Consider the following 13,784-nt stretch of genomic DNA (forward strand, 5'->3'; position numbering starts at 1 on the left):
TCTTGCATTGTGGAATTTTTATGCTGCAGGAAAAATTATGAAACTACTTTAACTATGATAAACTGGAGTTATTGTCTTGACGAAAACTAAAGTAATGGGAAATTTAAGTATTCAATTAAAAGTTGAATTTAAATAGTAAAATTAAGCCAAACACTTCAACAATACAGGCAGATTCTTCCTATCTTAGAAGTAATAGCTGTTGTGTAGCTGTTAATCTGAATAGTACTCATATTGATTGGATCAAAATGCTAATCCATCTAAACTAGATAGTTAATTATTATTTTATGGACCCCATGTAACATTTAACATCTAAAAAATCTAAACTAGCAATTATAGAAAATAACTAGGGTAGTACCCTTGTGATATTTTTAAATTAACTCGTCTATTATAGTTTCGACATTATGTAATTCTAAAGTATCGTTTTTCAAATATATACAATTTTTACTTAACTATCAAATTTTAGTTTTTCAAGTGTCAGTAAACACTTACATCTACTCACATCTTCAACACTTTGAACTTTGAATACGGTAGGTAGTAAAAATTTGATCTGTTAGATTAATGAGTTATACTCATTTTAATTCATTTCTCTATGATTCTTCAAATGAGGATATCTTTGAAACTGTTTGAGATATCGATGTGAGGTTTTCGCATTCATTTTGTCTTGAAAATCTGGAGAGGAAATGTCCTGGTGCGACTACTGTATCGAATCGACTAACTGGTGATTGACTATCCTCTAACCGAGCAATCGCTACTTTTTGAACGGGCGAGAATTCATACAGCGTGAACAAAACAAGTGACTCTTTTGAATAAATATCGGAGCATGACATATATTTCATTTTTTTCAGAATCTATAGAATTCCTCAGATGGATCAATTTTTATATAAGAAATATTGATCATTCTTTTTTATCTCGTGTTACTCTCCAAGAATATTGATTGAAAAGAGAAAATTATATTCTGTTATTTCTGTTTCCCTTTCTAACCTAACTTCCAACTCTACCGCATAAAATATTAAAATGTACTTATCACAATTTTTAGACTTAGTATTTGCTTATAATTATACTTAACAATAATCTTCAAAGTGTCTATGTTATAAATTCTTAGGATTTGTACAGTTTTTTTTTTAATCGGAATGGCATCAGCTTCAAGTACAAGTGCTAAATCGCTATTCTATGAATCCAAAGCTAGATTGGCTGATAGAGTGCAGATAAACGTGAACAACGTAGCATCTGTGGCCAGACAGATTCAAAGGGGGTCCAAATCCAATGAGGTATTATTATTATTTCATAAAGTTTTCTTCCTTAATGCCGCATGTGTAATACAAGTCTGAAGACCCTAATTACATTAAGCCAACAGCTGGACTTCAATTGTCAGAGGCATTAAACTAGGGTCACCAGTCGGAACACCAGATTCTCGCTGCCAGGTTTTTCCTTTACCCCTGGTAACTATGGAGTCCAGGCTGGTGTGCAAACGTCATACAAGCCTAAGTCTCAACGTTTTCCTGTATAAATTGCATATCAAAAGACAAGAGCATCTTTTCCCTTACCTATCCTAACGCCCAGGTTTAAAAAAAAAGGCCCAGGAGTCGGCTGGAATCAAGTTTTTGGTCCTAGTACAGAGTGGGACAGATCAGTTTGCTAATTTACTTACTTTATAATAACAAATATATTCTACGAATATAATTTTCTCACTTAGATCAACATAAAAAATAGTATTTAGATTTTGGTAATCTTGTTTATCCAGGCTAGCTTTTATTCACCTAGTTTTTTGTTAGGCAAATAACGTTCATCATTTCATTGCTGAACTGTTTTAGTCTATTTTGAAAGTCAATTTTAGCTCTATCTACACATCATATCATTGGATATGCAACATAGTGATAAATGTTGTTCTTCAACTAATCGTGGGTCTTGGGGCGATCATTCTGAACCATCAAAACCAATGACTTCAGATAATCCCACAGGGGGTTATGAATAAATGAGGCGATCAAGCCGTCCAATGCAGATCGTCTCTTGAAATGCAAGCTGTCTTGTTCGACTGATATGACCCCTTTTGGGTTATCTCAGATCATTGGTTTGAAATGATCGAAAAGAATTGGCTCTTTCAATGAATAGGCTAATTTTATTGTTTACCGCATATATTAAATAGTCATTTACTATACACTAAATTACTCGTATACCTAAGGTGTGTTGTCCGTGTTGGACCTCACATTTAAAGAAGTTATTATTGCAAAGTTTATTCTTATCTTATAATGTGGATTGATCTGCATCTAGAGTTGATTGTATATCACCTACTGCTTATAATTGTACGTTGCAGCGTATAAGTTTTTTTTTGTAACTGGGACATGATGGCGTATCTATTGTTGAAACATAATCCTTTCCTGTTCCAGATACTGATGCATAGTGCGCGTAATTTTGCCCTACAACAGCATGCTTTGGAAAATACAGATAATGTGAGTACCGCACATATTTCATATAAATATTATTCTTTTATAGCCTGATAAAATTTGACTTCATTTCTTTTTTGAAGATATAAGAAACAAGTAAGAAACCAGCTACAGTGAAAATTTCGCAACATCTATGTTCATAATGTAAATTTTATCGAGAAAATCCCGAAAATACAATACTTATTTATAGTGTCATTTTTCAGCTTATTTTGATTGAAAAACATGATTTGGTGTCATATATAAAATTAAAAAAAAAGTTGTTATAATGAATTCAAGTTGTTCTTTGCCGGTATTGCCATATTGTAATTAATAATATTTTTTATTAATGTGTATGTAATTACTTTCGTGGCAAATAAAATGAATTTGAATGAATTGCGGAGAGTCAATCCCAAGTTAAATTACAATTTACTAATTATATACTTATCCGATGTACGGTAACCTTTCCAGTCCAACTATTCTTCTCTTAGTACGATGCAATTGACAGCTCTTTCATCAAGACCAGCTACAGTGATAGACTACATATGCGCATCATTTTGCTCCTCAACCAATTTAAGTAACTGCTCGCCTTCTCGGCATTGGCGTGCGCAAGGTGAGCTCATTACGTGTGCTTGAACCGATTTTGACGCCCATTTTTTTAAATCTACTTCTTTATCTGAAGCCGATAAGAATCAATGCATCAAATAATGTAGCGATTTATATGATAGCGTGCCATTTACATTATTTAGGATTAAATCTCAATAGTGACTTAGTAGTAGAAGTGTAATATTAGTAATCACAACTTTCTGCAGAACCATATATTTTGGTTGGGGAGTACAATTTTCCTAAAATGCCTCATTTAATCTATAACTCTAAATTTCACAGCAATGTCTTGCTTAACAATAAGGCTCAACTCACACTTACGCGACTCAGGTCGAGAAGAGACTCGACTCTAGTCGAGAGCATGTTTTCAAATGGTGACGTTGTGGAGACCGGAATCGACTGGGCTGTCACCAAAAGGATCTCTCTGCCAATAAAAGCCATATGAATAAATAAATTAATTAATGAGATCAGTAGGTTTTCTATGTGCTTCTAGGGTTCTAGTAGCTCCAAATGATATTAATAAATAACAATACTGTGTCATCATCTTGCATTAGGGGATTTCTATAGAATTTTGTTATATTGTGTATTATAATGTTGTTTTTATACAGGGGGTTTACGAACGGGCATGCCAAGGTATGGGGCTGCTGAAGTCTGCCACTACAATGCAACAGTCTGCGTCTATAATCTGAAAATAAACTGAAATAGCTTACAAATGACATGCAAAGCAGACGGAGACTGTGGCAGACTTTAGCCGCATCCTTTGGCATGCACTGCAACTAACCACCAACGGTGTCCTATCACTAAAGTGCCATATGTCAGTTAATATTGGTCCAATCTCAGGAACCAATCGATAGGCAAATAAATTTACTAAAAAAAGTTATTCTTGTAATTTTTTGTAAAACTTACGGTTTTTGAGTTATTTGAGAAACAGAATATTAAATGGCCGCCATTTTGTTTTATGAATTTGAAAAATTATAATTTTTTTGTAGTTTTGTCTAGTTGTTATAAATGATTGTTCAAAGATTCAAATTCGTATGTTTAACCATTATTTAGAGAAAAACTACGTGAAAAAAGCAAAATGGCCACAGTGTGAGTAACTGAAGACTTCCGGTCAATTTAAATAATTATATGATATTCAGATATGTTTCTTATCCAGGAACAATGCCCTAGAGTATTAGTAAGGAGTTCGTAAACACTCTGTATAAGTTCTACTATAATTCGTTTATATCTAAGGATAATAATATATTAAATATCTGCGTAAAACTCTAAATAGTTGAGCTTTTTTGACCATCTCCATCTCTTTTCCACAGAATATAAGGAAACTTCAAGTAAATTGTGCTCAACTCAACCTACAGTATGAACAAATTGCGAAGAACGCGACCTTAATGGAGGAATTGAATGAGCAAGTTCGAGCCATGCAACGATAAGTTGGGTAGGTATTACTTTTATTAGAAGAATATTCCCTTCTTTATATTTGAATTTTATGATGTCATTGAAATACATTGATATCATCTCATGGAATTTTTTGCATACTCTATAATACTTTCATAGATAAATTGTAAATAAATTCATGAAATTTGGAAAAAGGATATTCTTGGATTACCTTTACACGGTCTTCAAGTGCTCGAATACCAGCAGCAGATCTCTCGGAGACACCAAAGATGCATTTTAGTGGGTTGATGACCAGGCCATACTTTTCATGCTCCGCTTTAGAACGTGAATAGATGAGAATGTCATCCATATAAACAAAGCAAAAATTCCAATCCGTGTAAAACTTCATCCATAAATCGTTGAAAGGTTTGTCCAGCATTCCACAGACCAAATGTCATAAAAGGAAATTCAAATAGGCCAAATGGAATGATAATTGCTGTTTTACCGATATCTTCCTCAGCAACTGGTATCTGCTGATAAGCTTTCCAAAATCTAACCAAATCGATTTTTGAAAATATTATGCATCCATCAATAAAATAAGTAGCATCTTGTATATGGCGAACCAGATAATGATCTGGAATTGTTCGAGCATTCAACCTGCGAAAGTCACCACAGGGATGCCAAGATGAGTCAACTGAGATGAGGAGGTCCCGGAGTTGTTGGAATGTGATGGACAGTCTCATGTTTTATATGTGGTGGTAAACCAGGTGGACGAGTGACCTCCGCCAACTCAGAAAGGAGAGAAGAATAAGCAGAAGAATGTTGGATGGTTGTAATGCTGCTCTGGGACAGGTCAAGAGTTGAGCCAGGTGGAGGCATCAATGTTTTGTGCGACAATCTGCTACAAGGTGATAATCAGAAAGAAAATCAGAACCAATAATTGGTACGTCAACGTCAGCTACTACAAATCTCCATAAGAAATTGCATCGGAGTCCTAAGTCAAGACTCCGGGTTAGGAACCCATAAGTTTTGATTTTGCTTCCATTTGCAGCACTCAATTCGTAATTCACAGGAGAACATTGTTGTAATTGACGCCGAGGAAAACAGCATAAGTCAGAGCCTATCAACTAGAAAATTTATTTTAGAATTTTTATCAGTGACAATAAGACGGTTATTAGATGCTGACAAGCAGCAATCAGTTGCCACCGTTACTGATTGCTTTGGTTGTTTTCCAACCAGCTGCACGGTTTGGCACATTTCTTAGCTTTTTCTTGAAAATTATCATGGTACCAGCATAGGCCCTTTCCTGATTGGTGCGCCTTTTCACGTGCAGTGGATTTGTTTACATTTTTAGTGTTGCGGTTAAAGCTGCGTGAACGAAAACTATATTGACGTGATTGAGAAGCAGATAATTCAGCGACTTGCTTTTGTAAGTTGGCAATCGCCTTTAGTAACTCATTCTCCGTACATTTCCCATGAAATGCTGCATTGACTGAAAAATTAGATGTGTATGGTATAATCTCACTAACCTTGTCAGCCAGTTTGGCTTGTTTGTCAAGCGTAAGGATATAAATGGATGTAAGGATAAAAATGGATGTGTTGTTGATAATGAGAGGGTTTTGGAGAGGTGGACTAAGCATTTCGAGGGAGTGCTGAATGATGGAGAAGAGGAGCAACCAGGTCAGAGGTTTGAAACTCTGGTGAGAGAAGAGGATGGAACTGCTGAACCCTCCTTCGATGAACTAGAGAAGGCAATAGCATTCCTGAAGAATAATAAAGCTCCTGGAGAAGATGGAATAGTGAGTGAGATGATCAAGAATGGTGGTGAAAGATTGAAAAGAGAGATCTACGAATTGATTTTGATGGTCTGGAGAGAGGAAAGGATGCCAAATGATTGGAATACAAGTGTAATCTGCCCAATTTTTAAAAAAGGGGGATACAATGATATGTGATAACTATAGAGGCATCTCTCTACTGAGTATTGTATATAAGCTATTTACAAATATCCTTCTTCAAAGGCTCATCCCTTTTTCTGGGGCAATACTGGGGGATTTCCAGGGTGGATACAGAAAAGGCAGAAGCACAGTTGACCAGATCTTCACATTGAGGCAAGCGATAGAGAAGTGTATTGAGCACGACATAGCTCTTCACATGCTATTTGTGGATTATAAAAGAGCATTTGATAGTTTATGCCGGAGAAAGCTTCTTGAAGCCCTAAACAATAATGGACTGCCATCCAAAATGATTAAGCTCGTGGCAGCTACCCTGGATGGGACATAATCTAGGGTAAGGATAGGCAACACTGTTGAAAGACGTTTCCATGTGAAGTATGGGGTAAGGCAGGGAGATGCTCTGTTGGCATTATTGTTCAATTTGGCTTTACACGAGGCTGTCAGAGATATTGCACATGAATGAACTATCGTGAATCGATTGTGGCAGGTATCTGGATAAGCAGATGATCTGGTCATAATAGCAAGAACTGTGACAGCACTAAGAGAAGCCTTCACATTATTGGTAAATGATGGTGAACCAATGGGGCTGAAGATAAATGAGGCCAAAACAAAGTATCTATGAGTGTCACCAGCAGTGGTAAGAGGGTGTGCTAGGAACATGAAAATTGGACACTACACATTCCAGAAAGTGGAAGACTTTGTATACCTAGGAACGCTTGTGGCGAGTAGTGGGAGAGTCACAGCTGAGATAAGTAATCAAATCATGGCAGGTAACAGGTCACTCTATGCTAGTTTGAAATTATTCAAGTCTCGACTATTGTCCAGAGCAACAAAAATGAAATTATATTATATAAGGCATTAGAGCTTGGAGTTTGAAACTGGAAAAGGCAGGCAGTCAATCGGGAGAGATGGAGAGGCTTTGTGAGGGAGGCCAAGGGTTGTAGCGACCTTTAGAGCTGAGGAGTAAGTAAGTATGCTTAGATGCATAGATTATCATATGCATAGATTAATCTTAGGATCTTATGCTAAGATTGATAAATTTTGTATCAAGTTAATAAGCAATATTAAATCAGCTAGTGAACAGATACAAATAAAAATAAATATAGACCACTGAAAAAATGGATAACTCCGAGGCTGATAAGATCCATTAGAGAGTGTGATAAATTGTATAAAAAACTAAACAGCCAGTCATTCAATATTGAATTACAATCTAGGTACAAAACATATAGAAATTTATTAAATAAACTTATAAAAACTAAATTTGAGTATTACAAAACCAGAATCTCTAATTCTAAAGGAAATAGTAAAAAAACTTGGAATTGTATAGAAGAAATTCTAGACATCCAACATGCAAATAAACCGCCCAATATTGATCTACATATTTTGAATAGTTATTTTGCTGGAGTGGGGAGAACTTATGCTGAAAGAATCGATATTGTACAACACTCAGTGGATGCACAACGTTTACGTTGTTTGGCGGCAGACAGTCCACATTCCTTCTTCATGCGTCCAACGAGCTCCGATGAGATATTAGTTATCATCAGAAACTTGAAATCTGCCTCATCCCCGGAGGTGGATGGACTAGGTAATGTATGTTTGAAGAATATTGCGGATATTATAGCGAAACCATTGTCAGTGTTATTCAACAAATTTTTGAATTGGGTCATTTTCCTTCTCATTTCAAGATAGCAAAAATAGTTACTCTATTCAAATTAGGTGACAGAAAGGCTCCCAAAAACTATCGCCCAATCAGTTTGAAAAGCAATTTATCTGAAATATTTGAAAAACATAAAATGACAATTGATAGAATATCTTAATAAATATACATTTTTAGCTGAGAATCAATTCGGTTTCCAAGAGGGCAAATCAACTGAGGATGCTATGACAAATTTAGTTCGGATACTTACAGATAACTTTCAGAGCAACAAAAAAACTTTTTCCCACAGTTACCCGAAAAAGTGTTCATTCCCGCATCAATTATAGTAAGCAAAATACCTTATTCCCACACCCAGTGCGGGAATGTAGATGTGAGTGCGGCAAAGACTGTCGCACTTCAAATTTGCAACATAACAACACAAAATAGTTAACAGGCTTTATGCCGGTAGAGTGCGGCAAAGTAAAAGAAATGTTGGTAAAACCTGAATATGTTGCTGGCTGGAAATTTTTGTAAAACAGCTGATTATTACCGCGAGATATTGAATACAAAACAGTAAATAAACAAGAAGTTTTCAATATCTTATTTCTATTCAAGTTATCATAAACGATTTTTTATGTGTGAGATGCCTATATTTTTAACTGGAAGACATTGGAAACATTTATCGACCATTTTTATGATCAAGGAATCAAGTATTTTTATATATTTATTTACTTTTGTGGTTAGGTTACTCTTGTTATTGATACTAAGGTTGTGATTGTTATATTTTCAAAACAATGATGTATCCATTAGGTTTGAAAAATGAATATTTACACTTGAGCCCAATTGGGGTGTACTACTCCTAATAAAACAACTAAAAAACCTCAGAGGAGTAAGGCTGCTCCACTCTATGAATAAACTTATGCCCGGTTGCAGAGTCGATAAATAACGTCGCCCATAGCTTATAGGGCGGACTTAACTATTTAACAGGCCAATTTCGTTGCAGAGACGTTCTGTTAGCTATGGCTCTGCCGATAGGTAACAGCGCGCCAACAAACAGGTTTTTTCCGTTGCAGAGACGAAAACCCTACAGGCAGATGACATCATCTTAGGCTACCAATAACTAAATGTGCTCTTAATTTAAATGCCCAAAATCTTGCTTATAAATCCACTATACATTCGCGCCAAGTGTATTTTAAGGTTATGTTGACTTGTTTGCATGTTCTAAAAGACAGACGAAAATGATCATACATAATAGTTGATTACATTATAATAACATTAACTATTTGAAACTGTAGACAAAGTGTAAATAAACTGAATGAAATATCATTGACTATTCGAGTAGCTTGGACGAAGATGTAATACAATTTTCAATACTTAAATTAAATAATCATTTATTATTAATTTTAATAATAAGCACCGTATGCAGAGTCATTAGAAATATATCTTGTAAACTGGCTGCTTTGCTTCCAAGATATATCAAAATGCCAGGAAGCAATGGAATAATTCTGGTCAAAAAATGTTTTTTTCATTAATATTATACAATAATAAATACACCAGTCACTTATTTTACTTCTACCTCTAATTTTATTTTACTTAATTCATTCATTTAGCTATCAAAAAATCAAACTGAAATAAAACTAAATAAAATCAAACTGAAAATAATTACAAATTAGTCTGCAGTTTACGATCTTGATTCATAACCTCCAAGCATAAACAGCACAATAAGCAGACAGCAGTTTTGTGATCATGTTTGTGATAAACAAGCGCCATGTTGTGACGTTATCCGACTGGAGGTTTGGAAGAACTGTTCACAGTGATTCCCTCTCCGTTGCGAATACATTAGTTGAATAGAAGCATACCATGCAAAAAGTGGTATGAGCAGCAGTGTGACTTATGTGTGTGCCTTATCAGAGCCATAGCTAACAGGGGTCTGGCAAACGACTCTGCAACGAACATCTATTTATGGGCGAGTTGTTAACTAATGGCTCTGTTAACTGTGGATGACTTTATGTAGCGACTCTGCAACTGGGCATTAGCATAATAAATTATAACATAAAATAAAATAATATTTTTTCTGCTACGGTAGCCCATCAGATGAAAACAAGGATGAAATAATTACATTTTGATAAATAAAAGGTATACAGAGATAAAACCAAAAATAAAAAAATACAATGCAAAATGCATACTCCTCTACAAAAAGGATATACGTTTATTAGATTATGATTTAGAATTTAATAATAATTTATGAAATTTCTTATTTAAGAATATCATCTCACAATTTTCAGAGGAAAATGTCGGATAATCACTAAAAACTATGTTATTCACGGTTTTCTCGAAAACGACTCTAATGATTTTCTTCAAATTTATACCTTGGATAGCTATTTATAAGCCCTATCAACTGACATGAGTCTCATTTCTGGGAAAATTGCAGGAGCTCCGTAATATTCTTGAGAAAAATGGCAGATAATTACTAAAAAACCATGTTTTTCACGATTTTCTCAAAAATAACTTCACCGATTTTTTTCAAATATCCATACCCTGTAAAGTTATTTATCAACTGGCATGAGTCTCCTTTCTGGGAAACTAATGGGGGGTCCACCCCATCCTTGAGAAATGGACTTAGTAACCTCCTTCTCGTGCATGAGGTAGGTAGGTAGGTTGCGCAGTTCATAAAAAGAACACATAGTCGAGATATTTCATCTGTAGAACAGCTGTTTTGACGTCTTTAAAAAAATGACGACTGAAAAAATCATCGAATTTCACAATTTACACAAAGGAAAAAGTACTCTGAAAACAATTATATATGCACATATACAGAAGTCTGATCGTAGTTTCAAATATGAGCAAGGAAAGTTGTGTGAGTGTACCACACCAGATTTTTTATTGTAAAATTGGAAAATGAATTGAAATGTGATTTTGAATATGTTCTATATAGATTGGACTATCGATATCGCTTATTAACTATTATGAATCTATTAAATGCTAACTGCCATTTGACTGGAGTGTGGTGTTGACTTGATCTGAGTTACGAAGACTTTTTACTATGGAGACATAGACGGAATTATACCGATGTGAGAAACAAACACCTAGAGGATGACCTCGATATTGGTGGATACCCCAGGAACAACAGTTTCTGGTACTCAGCTAAACCGCATAAATGGTTTAGCCTACAGATTTAGAAAAAAATGTGAGCGGATGTGCTGAGATGACTACAGCATGGGGTTACACCTCTGACTCCTGATGTGTATGTTGTGAAACCCACACTATAATATGCAACACCTAAAAGCATGAAACGTATGTCAATTAATCTGGATCTAGAAAGAGAATAGCTAGTTGTATTAATGTCATCATGGACAAACAATAAAATTCATATGGTATATGATATTTATATCAAATATAAATTTGATATGTATGTATACGATTTTTTTTATTTATTCAGATTTAGATTCATTAATACATATCAATGACAATTTCAAAATAGCATTGACACGTCAATTCTAAGATTAATCCGCCTTCAAACAGGCTGTTATGACTATATAGGCATCTCGCTATCAGCCATTCTTCTAACCTAAAATTACTTTGGACTTGGGAGAGACATGCGCAGCAGAGGAGGCATACAGAGGTAGGGGATACAACGGCGGTGAAGTTGCCGTTCTGAACCGGCCAGCATTCTCTAATTTCTAGTGAGTGTTCAAGTGCTCATGATACACATACGATGTTTCCTCTCTGAAAGCACTGAGTCTAATCGACAAATTGGCGACTGCGCTTCTACCTATGACTATTCATCTCTGTAATTGGCAGATCTCCCTCCATTCCTCTGTTCCGCATATTCCTCCAAGTCAAAAGTAATTTTGTATGGACTATAGTGATTAGTTAACACAGTGCTTAATGATTCTTGTTTACCCAGCTCCTAGGTCACCAATAACAAGAATTTTAAACAGTAACTCTCTTTTATCGCTTAATGCTTGTTGAGTCATTATATATGGCAATCGAGAGTTTGAACTGTCGTCTGAAACTTGGGATGTTGAACCTCGATTCAACAGGAGTTTGCAGTGGAGCACGAGGCCACTAAAACATTTTGTATTTTTTTCTGAGCCTCATCAAATACGCTACCATTATGTTCTACTGTTGTTGACATCTATACTCAATTGGTGAATCAGAAGTGATAAAAAATTCCACGGCGTCTGTTTTTATTTCATCAATACCTTATTCATCAAGTATTATTATTCATCACATACATAGTGTCACAATAATTCACAGTTGAATTATTATAGTTAGAAGTATACATAGTTTGCATGCCATCATAAGGCAATGTCACTGAAATAACATTTTGTTGAAATTTAAAACAAATATAATACATAGTCAACTACGATATCCTCAACCAATATATCCTTATAAATTATTTACTAAGAAAAGTATTTATTCTTCATTATTAGAATTTGACTCTTTGAATTCTTGTTGGTAGCTTGTTATAAAACTTGGCTCCAATGTATGTGGTCAGATATTTTAATGTTTGCATCATCAGCATATCAGGACTAGTTCACTGTTACCCTCAAGATGTGGGATACCTTTCAAATAGCAAATACAGAGAATTGGCCCCGAAATTGAGCCTTCAGGTACTCCCCACTTTCTGAATTCTGAATCATTTCTCCTTAATCCCTTGTCTTTCATATGACTTATTTGTACGAACATTTTACTGTTGAGAATGTACGATTCAAACCACTTGTAGGCTACACCTGTCACTCCCAAGCTTTCTACGCACTAAGCCTAAGCCTTTGATATATTATCAAAAGTCTGGGTTAGATCTAAAAAATGGCAACCACTCTTTCTGAATTTCCAATGCAGTCAATGACCGATTCGATAATTTTTGATGCTGCTGCTTTTCACTGATTTTCCTTCACTGGAAGGAAACTAGTCATTGTATAATTTATTAAGAGCCCATGACAGCACAGTGTTTTTAAATTCATTTTATTGTGAAGGTGTGGATCTGTGGAAAGTGTAAGTTGTTTTGTTCATTTCGGCACAATAACCAATTGTAGACCGGTTGTGGGATCACGTGGGTTCACTGATCACTGCTCATCGTTCTTTTTTTAATTTCAGAGACAAGAGAAGAGATTGGAAGCTCTACTAATGGCATTGGAAACAGCCGTCGCTCACAACGGAGCCGATAAAGTGGAGAAGGATGAGGATGTCACACTAAATAAGGAAAAAACCAACTAAATCACAAAATGGGCAAACTGAACGGCATCGAGTCTGCTACAACGAACAGATATTCGGACGTCGATTAACGGGATAAACGGGAGGCATGCGATCTGAAAAGAGAGCTCATCAAGCTAAATCGACGCCCACCAAGTCGAAGAAGAAATCCAGAAAATGCTATCACCGATGACAAGTCGGAAACCTCTCCAAGTATATTCTGCAAAGACAAAGAAGACGACAGTAACATTCTGGCCGACTATGACGCTTTGTCCGAGTTAGTTGACATCAGTTTCACATTTACTCCTGATCCGGAGGGCGAAGAGATCATCCATGTGGAAGAATTGGGAGAGGCTCTGAAAAATGAAGACGAGAAGAAAGTTGAAGAAGAAGACGAGAAAACAGCATCAGTTCCTTAAGCAACCATCCTGCTCACGTTGCATGAGAGGATTCGATTCAGTTTGTCTCCAAAAAAACGTGAGGCGGAGGTGAAAGAATCACCTGCAGTACCCGACAGCAGCTCTAGGTTCAAAGGTATTTCGGGACTAGGGCCGCTGCGAAGTCCCAACGCCGAACAAGCCAGTCGGTCAGTGCTCAAGCAAACCGAGA

The sequence above is a fragment of the Nilaparvata lugens genome, chromosome X (genome assembly GCF_014356525.2).
Source record: "Nilaparvata lugens isolate BPH chromosome X, ASM1435652v1, whole genome shotgun sequence".
In the NCBI taxonomy this organism is placed as follows: domain Eukaryota; kingdom Metazoa; phylum Arthropoda; class Insecta; order Hemiptera; family Delphacidae; genus Nilaparvata; species Nilaparvata lugens.